Below are 10,928 nucleotides of genomic sequence, written 5' to 3'. Positions count from 1 at the left end.
ACTAAATATTCCACAGTCAACTGTCAGTGGTATTATAACAAAGTGGAAGCGATTGGGAACAACAGCAACTCAGCCACGAAGTGGTAGGCCACCTAAAATGAAAGAGCGGGGACTACGAATGCTGAGGTGCATAGTACGCAGAGGTCACCAACTTTCTGCAGAGTCAATTGCTACGACCTCCAAACTTCATGTGGCCTTCAGATTAGCCCAGTGAACAGTGCATAGAGAGCTTCATGGAATAGGTTTCCATGGCCGAGCAGCTGCAGGGGAGTTTGGTGTGGAAATAGAATAGATAGAACACCTTTGGGATGAATTAGAGTGGAGACCATTAGCCAGGCCTTCTCGTCCAACATCAGTGTTTTATCTCACAAATGCGCTTCTAGGAGAATGGTCAAAAATTCTCATAAAAACACACTCCTAAACCTTGTGGAAAGCCTTCCCAAAAGATTTGAAGCTGTTATAGCTGCAAAGGGTGGGCCAATATCATATTAAACCCTATGGATTAAGAATGGGATGTCAGTTCATATGTGTGTGAAAGCGGATGAGCAAATACTTTTGGCAATATAGTGTAACACATATCATATTGAATTGTATTGCAGGGTATTGCAGTAGGCCATGTGACCTCACAGATTGGGGCTACTGAGTGCTAAAGTATTTAGCATGTTACAATAACTGGCACCATTAGCACAAGTACTGTCTGTCAGATGACTCAAGAAATGGGTTTCCATCGCAAAAGCTTATGATCACTAGCAATGCCAAGTGTTGGATGGGATGGTGTAAAGCATGCTGTCGTATTTTGCTGTATTTTCTGGAGTAATGAATCACACTTTACTGTGTGGTAGTCTGATGAATTTATCTGGTTTTGGTCTATCCCTGGAGAAAATTACCTACCAGAGTACATAATGCCAACTGTGAAGTTTGGCTGAGGAGGGATAATGGTCTGGGGCTATTTTTCAGGGGTTCGGCCACTTAATTCCAGTGAAGGATTAGATTATGCATATAAAGACATTAGACAATTATATTCTTTCAGGTTTGTGGCAACAGTTTGGGGAAGAGTCTTTTCTGTTCCAGCATGACTATGTCCCTGTGTACAAAGAGAGCTTCATAAAGACATGGTTTGACAACTTTATTGTGGAGGAGCTCCTGTCATCTGCACAGAGCACTGACTTCAACACCACTTTGTTATGAAATGGAATGGCAATTGCAAGCCAGGCTGTCTTGTCCAACACCAGTACCTGACTTCACAAATGATCTTTTGATAGAATGGACACAAATGTCCACATACACATTCCAAAATTAGAAGAGTGAAGACTTAGTCACAAAGGGGGGCTCCAGCGAGTTCATATAGGTGTAATGGTCAGGTGTCCATATACTTATATACTACATATATTATATCCACTAATGCTGATGCCAGTGCTGATACACATACATGTATAAAATGTAGAAATTATTTATATTATTTCAAAGAAATATAACATTTCTTTCTATAGGGTTACAAATACTTTTAAATGAATAAAATACAGACATTTTAGTACAGAAACATAGCATGGCTTAAATGCTCTGCCTTTTCAGGTTACTATAATAAGTCATCAAATATAGGTTTCAAATATTAATCAAATCTAAATATCTGTCTGATGTCATTTTTTTGTCATTCTGATATTACTATGCATCAATAGTTTCTGTAGAAATGTTTTGTCCCTGTTGTTTCGTTCAGTACTTTCATTCTGTGTCACAATGCCCTCACACACACTTGTCAGACCCTCTCAGCAGACCAGTCGTTATGGCCTTGACCAAAACACCAGACTCCACCACACTCCAGACAAATTCTGATCTTCTGCTCAAAGCAGAGGCATTCCACAGCAAGTCTTTAAGATCCATTGTTCAAAGACTGTGTGCAAGTGCATTTGTGTACGACTGTGTGTGTGTGTGTGTGAGAGAGAGAGAGAGAAAGACAGAGAGAGACAGAGTGAGAGACAGAGAGAGAGAGTCCTCTGAGGACAGTATGTCCCTTGTCCTTTGTTGCAAATAAACACAGGAAAGCCTTTAAAATGTGTCTGGAAAGAACAGCATTAGGCAAGCAGTTATATAACAACTACATTCACTCTGAGCTATAGGTGGCCCCGCTGTGTTGAGCGAATTCAGACTCACACAACACAATGCCAAGCGCTACAGAAAACCATAAGCAATGGTCAGCATGTGCTATGCAATGTACACATTTAGCTTGGCGCACTGCATAGTAGGCAAACCTGACCATCTGTAACTACATTAGAGAGCATAAAACAACAGCCACAGTGTCCAGGCTTTAAAAACTGAATGTGTTTGTTATTGATGAGCCATAACCTCTGAAGCATCCAGCCTATCTGCTGAAAGTGCACAGTCAGTATAAATCCACTCTACACCTCATTACGGATCCGGCCTCAGTGTTTAGTACATAACACAGAAACACATGTAAACATCCAATTCAAGCTAGAAATTTTATGGCAAAAGCAGCTGAGCAGGTGGTTGAAGGAACAGCTCATCCCAAAAAAAAAAAAAAATAAATAATAATAATAATTTACACAGCGTTCCCCTTGGCCCAAAAGTACACGGGTACACATGTTTGTGCTTGCTTCCTTATTGCTTCCATTACTTGTTAGCTTCTTTAGGTTTGCACTGAAGTTGAGTAGGCCGAAGTCATTATTAGCTGCATTAGCCCAGTCATAGGTGCCGCTATGGGGTGGGGGGGTGAGGTGGTATTTGGCTGGGGGGGCATTGGGTTGTTCACCTCCCCCAAAATTAAATAAAGGAGGTGGGGCAACCCCCTCCCAATCTTAGGATAAAGAAAAAGCCATGGTAGTGATCCTGCATAGGGCACTCTGAATACAGCCGTTTAAACTGCATTTAAAAGTAGAGATCTTAAGCTGCAGGGTCGCTACAGCAACCAAAAACACTGCTGTTTTCCACATGCGCATGAGTTCTTTGTCATGTAGGGTTGCCAGGGTTTTTGTTTTTTCCCAACAAATCCTGCTAATTTCAATTGCTAGCCAGTAACAAACATTTGATAGCAATTTAAATCACATGTCAAGTCCTGGTGGGCCAAAACAGTGCACACCTTAGCAGCCTGCCTCATTAAACACACCGGATGAAGCACATGAGCTAATTAGCAAGACTTTCATGAACTGAATTCATAGCATTAGATGAGGGTAAATGTTAATCTCCACAGCACTTTCACCTGTTTGATATGCCTGGTAAATCAATAAGAAACCCAACCAGCAGCCGCTTCATCTTTGCATATAAGCTCATACAACTGTTCTTGCCAAGTTGTGGTAGTGCTTTAAATGAAGCATCTTTTCATTTAACAATGATATAAATTGACATCGTGAGCAGATCACATATTATTCTCCTGGAATGCAATGTGCTCATAATATTACGAGATGACAACAGTACAAATTGACAAATCTGAAGAAACAAACCTTGGACATCAAGCTACATTTGAGATAAGAGGAGGACTGTGTACTACTGGTACATATGTAAGATAGTCATGAGTTAGCCTATAAAATTTTCATTATGTGTTACTGAATTCTAGTTAACAAAAAAAATTGTTGATTTAAATGTAAAATGTTTTGTCATTTGTGGCCAGATTTCAAACATAACTATCAACCAGCTACAAGACAAATAACCTAGACATAAAAATACATTTAATTATTAAGACTCTTTTAAGAGCACATTTCTCATTTCCTTTTTTTTCAGGAATTGCAATTAAGAACATTTTTATAAACTTTAATGTTTATTTTAAGATTCTTTGTAGTTTTTTCTTAGAAAAGCTTCATGAATCTGATCCGAGATCTCATCCAGCACCTCATTCTTTTTGCAGCTGTGGCCCAAAATTCTTTACCTTGCTTATTTTAAAGCCTTATAGCAATTTGGTGTAATAAAGAATGGCACAGATGCCTGGGAGACATCTGAACATCTGTATGCACAGGTACACACCCCTTTTAAACCTCGCTCTTCAGTGCATGGAGGGTAATCATTAAAGATAAGACCTGAAATAACTCCAGTGTGAATTAGGAGTTTGTCATCGCTGCTTCTACTTCAACTCCGTGTTCTTAGGAATGCTGTGGTGTGCTTTCTGCTGATGTTCTTCATCAGTATCAGCTCCTTCATCAGGACTGTACACTTCTACAGCAGCATAACCAAATAAGCTATGGGGTCTAGGCCAAGGACTCGCTCTCAACCAAAACAAAGACACATCCTTTATCCCGCCTAATATTTGGCAACCACAAAAGGTCGTGTGGCAAATGATACCCTCAAACACAGAGGACATTTTCCTTGTGCTCTGACTTTCCTCACAAAAAACTGTGCACACATAAGCAAAAGTGCTATAAAGAAAAGGTTTGTTATTATTATTGTTATATGCGAATGATAGAGAGTCACTCTGTGCTCATGTTTATGTGAAATAGTGCCTTAAGAGCAGATAAATCTGAAAGAGACAGACTAGCCTCCTCCTGCTCTGTGATTTAGCCTCCATTAGTAAAACTGCAGTGAATACATACACACTGTGGCCATTCATAACCAGACTACATGGCCCAGTAGTGCTGTGGCCCCATTTAACTAATGTTGTTGTCTACCTGGATATGTTTCCACTGTCAAGCCATGTAACCACTGTAATGTATTGCGATGGAGCTATGCTTCATGGCTATTTCAATTGAAACATATACTGTACTAAATATATTACTGAACACATTTTGGATAGGGTATTCAGTACTTTTTCAAAGTATTTAACTCAAGTCTGTAAGCAGGTTAGAAACAACGACAAATATGTAGAATTTGCTGCCACGCTAATGTTAACTTATTTACATAAGAAGAAAAAAGAATCTCAGCCTATCCTAACACTGACCTTTTACATTACATTTACATTTATGGCATTTGTCAGGCGCTCTTATCCAGAGCGACTTACAATTGATCATTTTGCACAGCTAGGTGAAATTAGTGTTAGGAGTCTTGCCCAAGGACTCTAATTGGTATAGTGTGGTGTGTACAGCACTATAACAACCACCTCTCACATGCATACAAAATAAATAAGATTTAAAGTTAATAACATGCTTTGAATTTAGGAATAACAAGTGCACTACAATTTTACATTAGGCTAAATGGGAATTTTACCAACATTCTGTAAAGTAAGTCCAAACTCCAAGCATATTTTTGTGTAGTTGGCAGTTTGCATAATGACAATGCATATTTTAAATATTTTTAAAAAGCCTTAGAAAAATATATTCTGCCTGACCTCTTTTAAAGTCTATGATTACTTGATTAATCATAAAAATAATCAGTAGATTAATTGATTACTAAAATAATCTGTAGTAAGAGATTATTTGAGTTACTTCAAATTATTGATTACTCTAATAACTGTCAGAATAATTGGTAGATTATTAGTATAATTTATACTATAGTCAGTAGTAACAGCTATAGAAAGATAAACTGTTGGACTTTGACTCGATTAGTCATCAAACTTTTTTTATCAGGTACTATTGTAATACAGTTACAGTCAGTGACTACAGACAGACTAAAGATAGTGGCAGCTCGCTAGAGATATATTCAGTGCTCCTGGACCCTTCTGAGGAAATGCTATAGTAATGAAAATTATTCTGCCCAACTCTTCAACATATCACAGATGCACTGATTGATTACTCACCCAAGCTCGCACCAGGACCAGTGTGTGTGCATATGCTAAATGGTGCTTTCATAATAAATATAATTACAGGCTCTTATTTATTGGCTCATGCCTGCATGCACACTCACTCAGACACACGCATGCACACACATGACTCAGGTCTTAAATAAGACAACAGGAAGACGCTGTGTGCTGCCGGTAGAGATAAAGATCTGATCCATTGTGAGAGTGTGAGTATGGGTGTGTGCATGACTTGGGTGTGCGATTGCATGTGAGCGTCCGTGCATACTTGAATGTGTGTGTGTGCACATACTTTAGTATGACAATGTGCCACAAATAACATTTGAGGACATGAGGACTGCACTGTGGACCTTACTGTCCATCCCTCTCAGACTCTAACATGCAGACACACCAGCCCACTCTGTGTTAGTGATTCTTGAAAAACAAATTTTGCATGGTAGTCGTTGATTTACAGTACTGTGCCGAATCAGAGACCATCCTTCTTTTATCTAATTTACAATTAAACCAGCCATTAAGTACAATATATAGTTTTTTTTCAGGATATTTCTGGGAGGTCCAGTTGCTTAAGGAAAGGGACATTTTACTAGCTTTCTGTAAAGTTTGTCCAACCTAGCAACACCAAACATATCACTGCTATCAGTACATCTCCAAAGTGGTAACTTTACAGGAAAAGGAATAAACATACTTTACTCTTAATGTAAGCCAATGGAACCAGACTTTTTTCCAGGTAATTCTGGGTCGTTTAACGTGCACACAATTTAAAGGACAACAGGCATTTTCAAATTATGTCAAAAACTGAAAAACAACAAAAATGGACATACAAGGTTTTGTTCAGATGGCAGTGATATGTAGGTTAATTAGTTGGGCAGTTTGCATAATGATGATGCATATTGTCAATCCTCCTACTGGTCCTTCTTACAGTTAGGCACAAAGACTGTTTGAGACAGTTATTTGTATGCATTTTTCTGTCTTTTGAAAAGCTTCTTAAGATTCTAGAAAACTTCTAGAGTTTCCAACACTCAACTTCAAAAACTTATTAAAAGTTAAAGAAAATGGGACTCCTAAAAGCCGTCAGATAAGACTCCTCAGAGTTTTCAACTTTAAGAGGTAAAATCAAGTTCTACTTTTGCTTCAGATCAGTGTTTTTGTCCAATCTTTCACTGTGACAAGACAACTCAGCTCTATGAGTCTGAAATGATGTGTAGCTGTCAAGAAGTCACCACTGAGAAAAGGACACAGACAAAAGATTTTGTAAAGAAGATGCTGGTGTTTTCAAAACAATGGAGTCCAGACCTCCGCATCATTAAATGTGTTTTGGATGAAGCAGAAAATGCAACCAACTTCTGAGACTGAACTTTGCAGGTGGAATAATATCTCTGCAGATTTTTTTTGAAAGCATGTTGACATAAATTCTGAAAAAGTGATCATTTACAGTGGTTGGCTTCTGTGTAGTTTCTGTGAAATATGTGCTTTCTAATTTTTTTTTACTTATTTGCCATTTTGGCTGGAAATGAAATGGTTGACTCCTACTTTTGCACAGAACTGAAGTTAAATTGAAGAATTGTAATGCTTAAAGATAAAATTGGTAATATCATTATGACAATAAGCAGGTGTATGCAAACTTTTGAACGTATTTTGTGTCTAGTGCAGTGCTTAAGTATTTGGACAGTGACCGTTTTTAGTGTGTTGCTATAATGTTCAGTGTGTCAGTGGGGTCAGGACAGAGTGTTGTTCTCACTCGCTCACTCACGTCAGAAGATTAGTCAGACGTGAGCAGTCCACTAAAGAAGTGGGGCACATATCAGGAAGCAGCTCTGCAGAGTCAATCAGATAACTCCAATACAGCTTTTATTAATGACACTATTGTAGTCTCTCTCTTACTTCAGAGCCTCATCCTATCCCCACTGCCCCCTTGCTTTTTTCAGCGAGGCTTGGGGGAGATGCAGAGTAGTGTGTGAGAAGAGAAACAAAGCTTTGGGGCTGGTTTTTCAGGCCAGTGCCGAATGTCTCTGCTCTCTGATGTTTGGAGAGACAGCAATGTGTGAGGAGGATTAAGAGTAAACAGTCTAGGCTATACTGCAACTGCCCAAAGAGAACCACTATGGCTGTGCACTGCTAATAAAGATGAAGTCCACTGATTACTTGCATTCAGTACTACTGCATTAACTAATTGTTGAGATATCTAATAAGGTGTGGTCTAATAAAGTGTTGTTCCACCATCCTCATGACCCCTCTGGGCCATGGAATATCTGGTCACCCTATTTATCACTGGCCAGTGTACATCAACATGCTCAGCCACAGCAGATGATATGGATTTACTTACCAAATTCAGTTGCTACACATATGCAAGTTAAGGTTAGGCCCAAAACCTATATATATTAGCAGAGCCAAAATGTGCAAGACATTCCTGGGCTGAAAAAACAGTAGTGTGTGAAACAAAGAAACAAAGGTTAAGCTTCATGTTTAATGTTTAGAGCATCTCCTACTTCAGCCTAGACCTCTTGCGTAAAATTCAATTGCCTTCTTTGCATTAAAAATCCATATTGTGTCAGGGGTGTAAATCTTTTTCCACTGTAAGAGCCTCCTGAAAGACTTCCTAAAAACCTAGCAGTCAGCTATGGGGTGTATTGTTTTAACTCATTGGAGCAAAAAGACCCAGTGAGAGTCCACTTGTGTCCAAGAATGCAATTCATATGATTTTTTTTTTCTTACACATGCTTTAATGTTTTGCGTCTGGCTATGCTGTGGAATGCAGGACACCATTAATCCAACAAGTCAGCAGCTGATATCACATTAAGGAGTTTGATAGTGTGAACGGGAGTGTGTCTGGCTTGGCTGTATCAGAGTGGGTGGGCAAACACAGGTTAAAACATCCCTCACAACCATCCATACACAAAGACACAACAAAAACAAACCTGAAAACTTGTAACTTTTCTCTTATGTATCCTACTTACACTCAGATAAGTGAGAGAAATACTGTGGTATGCAAAATTTGGACACCCCCAGTCAAATGGCATGTTTTGTTGGTTGGTCAAAATAAGTTAACACATCCTCTATAGAGAACACACTTCTGCATTTACTTTAATTTAATTAACTTCTGTAAATTACTGAAAAAAAAACATAAAATATAAATATGCCATTAATTTGGCACAAGCAAAATTTTAAGATTTTTTTCCCTAATGTGTTAAAAAAGTAGAGGATATGTTTGACCCAAATTTGACCAGCAGTGCTCAAACCTTTGCATGTAACTGTACAAAACAGTCTCATTCAGTAATCTTTTAAGATGGAAGTAAAAAACCCAGTAAGTAACTTGATTGTAACATGGAGACTAGACAAACAGGGGAATCCATTCTGATGTGGAATTATGGATTATTTGGTGGAAGAATAACTGAAATAGAATGAAAAGTAGCTGAGCTAAAAACAACCCAAGCTAAAATAAATAAATTCATTAAAAAAAAAATCAAGTACTGAGTCCTAGAACTTCAGTGGGGCGTCTCAGTACATGCTGCATCTATCGGCACAGGAACTGAAGTTTGTTAAGAGCTATCCTTCTCTATTTAGATCCTTTTGGTCTGAAATAAAGGGCTAAAGTAAGAACTCCAAAGAGCTCATAAGTAACTAGACGAGATTGGCTTAAGTGGAACTAAGTAAAATGCTGATGTCTTTCCTCACAAATACCCGCATGTCATTTGAAATTTCCTCAGGGAAGCACACACACGCACAAAAAACCCTTAAAGAGTAAGAGTAACTTAGCATCAAATTAGTGAGCGAAACTTTGAAGAACTTTTGATCCATTGCTGTCCATTGATAGAACAAACCTGAGAAAAGGTCTTCAGAGCTGCTGTGGGAATTTCAGCCAACCTTCTAAAGAATGTTAACAATTACAACACCAACAAAAGTTGTATCATTGCTGTCCTATAATATCTTTACATTGTGTAACCATTTTATGATGAATGGACTAAAAGCAATGACCCCAAGAGCCTTCTTACTTAAATACTGTCTGTTACATTAGTGTATGTTATCATATATACTAGTTAAGAATGCTTTTTTTCTTCTGCAAATATATAATTTTTTTGGAGATATGATGTTTTGGTTAGGAGAGCACTCCTACAAATAGATGTCATAGAAGAACCACACTGAATAGTTAAAAACCATTGTTGCAAATAAGATAGGTTTCGAAGAATCTTTATATAAAGCACACCCACATTATGTAAATATTTAATATCAAATAAAGTTACCAAAGGGCCAAGAAACATTTAAGAACCTTTATTTTCAAGAGTGAGCAACATTAAGAATATATACAACCCCAATTCCAATGAAGTTGGGACGTTGTGTAAAACATAAATAAAAACAGAATACGATAATTTGCCGATCCTTTTCAACCTATATTCAATTGAATACACTACAAACACAAGATATTTAATGTTCAAATGGATAAACTTTATTGTTTTTTGCAAATATTCACTCATTTTGAATTTGATGCCTGCAACACGTTCCAAAATAGTTGGGATAGGGGCATGTTTATCACTGTTTTACATCACCTTTCCTTTTAACAACACTCACTAAGTGTTCGAGAACTGAATTATAAACACACCTGGAAACACAACATGATTAAGCAAATACTTATAGAAATTGGTGAAATTCCCCTTTAAGAAGTTGTCTTAACAGATCAGGCTAATTTAATAACTTCATTAAAGGCTGTCGAGAGACCATAGATGGTAACTCATGATCATTTTGGTATTTTACCCCCTACCTTAACTAAACGATATCGTATCAGCAGATACAGGTTACTTCTGAAAACAAGAGTGAAGTGGACCCATAGTGAGGGTGTTTGTTTTAATCAGGCTGGCAGGGGAGTAGAGGAAAGAGAGAGAGAGAGAAAAAGAGAGAGAGAGAGAAAGAGAGTTATTAATACTCTCCTGCTCTGCTCTTTAAGCTGAACTGGGTCCTGGACACTGGGAACACAGGGGAGGGAGACTGGGAGAATGTCCAGTTAAGTCAACAAGAAAAAGCGACAGGGAGAGAGAGAGAGAGAGAGAGAGAGAGAGAGAGAGAGAGAGAGAGAGAGAGAGAGAGAGAAGAAAGCATATGTGTGTGTGTGTGTGTGTGTGTGTGTGTGTGTGTGTGTGTGTGTGTGTGCAAATGTGTATAAGTATATGAATAAGCTTCACACGATTGTGGCAGGCTGTGTATGAACTATACTAGCAACGATGTTAAAAATATGAAGTCAAATAATACAGAACAGGAAAAAGGAAAA

This window comes from Pygocentrus nattereri, chromosome 14 (assembly GCF_015220715.1).
Source record: "Pygocentrus nattereri isolate fPygNat1 chromosome 14, fPygNat1.pri, whole genome shotgun sequence".
NCBI classification, from domain to species: domain Eukaryota; kingdom Metazoa; phylum Chordata; class Actinopteri; order Characiformes; family Serrasalmidae; genus Pygocentrus; species Pygocentrus nattereri.
Note: the sequence above shows the minus strand (reverse complement) of the source record.